This window comes from Sinocyclocheilus anshuiensis, unplaced genomic scaffold (genome assembly GCF_001515605.1).
Source record: "Sinocyclocheilus anshuiensis isolate Anshui unplaced genomic scaffold, SAMN03320099.WGS_v1.1 scaffold1680, whole genome shotgun sequence".
Classification (NCBI taxonomy): Eukaryota; Metazoa; Chordata; class Actinopteri; order Cypriniformes; family Cyprinidae; genus Sinocyclocheilus; species Sinocyclocheilus anshuiensis.
The window spans coordinates 272,888-274,320 of NW_015558569.1; positions in this window are offsets into that span (position 1 = coordinate 272,888).

The window sequence follows — 1,433 nt, forward strand, 5'->3', positions numbered from 1 at the left end:
TATTACTATAAAAAATCTAAACGACGGTGGGGGTCGGTGCCGCGGTGGGCAAGTGACGTAACCGGTGTTGCGGCTTAACACCGGTATCACCGTCAGCACCGTCTATCGCGGCAAGCCTAAAACATATGTGCAACTTTGAACTGCTGGTGGCGCTAGAGGGTTTGAGTTAGAGACTCCAAATTTGCTATGGCTAGTGTTGAGACTGTGCTCTATCCGTGTGCCAAATTTCACAACTTTTTACCAAATGGTTCTATGGGCTGCCTGACTCCCAGAACGGAAGAACAACACACAATAGATGCCTATGCAACTTCAGTACTTGGCCCCTAATAACAATAACCATAATGATAACTAATGAACACATTTGATTGTATTTGCACTACAAATTTGTCATCTGTTGCTTTAAATGCTCTTTAAAGCAGGGTGGATTCTGATTGGCTGTCAATGTTTTTATCACTCATCAGCTGGAAAAATTCACTCTGAAAGTGATTCCAGTGAAATCGTTCCTCTGTCGTTATCGTTATCACTGTGATGTGAGCTCACTATTCACCTAGAGCAGGGATCTCAAATCTGGCTCGCGAGATCCACTTTCCTGCAGAGTTTAGCTCGAATGCTAATCAAACTCACCGGAGCATGCTAACCAATGTCTTCAGGATCGTTAGAAAATCACAGGTAGCTGAGTTTGATCAGGGTTGGAGCTCAACTCTGCAGGAAAGTGGATCTCACGAGCCAGATTTGAGGATCTCTGACCTAGAACAATTATTACACCTTTACGATTAGTTATTAATCATAAACTATATGTTATTAATGAATCATCTCCTTAACCTGGCTTACACATATGATTATGATCGTAACATTCGATTCCAATGTGGTAAAAAAAAAAAAAAAAGTCAGACATTTAGATATCAAACATGTTTATTGTCTGTATGTTTATATGTCTCTTTTTTGCAAAACATTTAATTGCTGCTGAATACCATGAACAAAAATCAGCCGTCTGCATAAAAACTGGATTCGATTAAGAGCTGTTTGTGTGCAAAATAGAGCAGCACGCTTCTTTTTTAATGGAGGTTGTATTTCTCTCACAATTCTGAAGAAAAAATATTAGACAACTAAACAAAATCTCATGGAAGTTATGAATGGAATGATTCAATTACTCACTCGAGATTTACTCGTTTCATTCCTGGATGAATCAGTGCTTTTGAATGAATCTCTTGAATGAATGAATGAATCAAAGACGAATACATTTTTAACAGCTCATTTTCACCACCTAATAAAGATATGTGCACACATGTATTGATAGCCGGAATTGAAATTTTAATTTTACAACAAGTATCCGATTCCTGACCTTAAGTATCCGATTCAGGAACTGGAATTGATTTTCGATTCCCAACCCTACTATTAAGGGACGTGTGGAGGAGATTAAACAGGAAACGGTG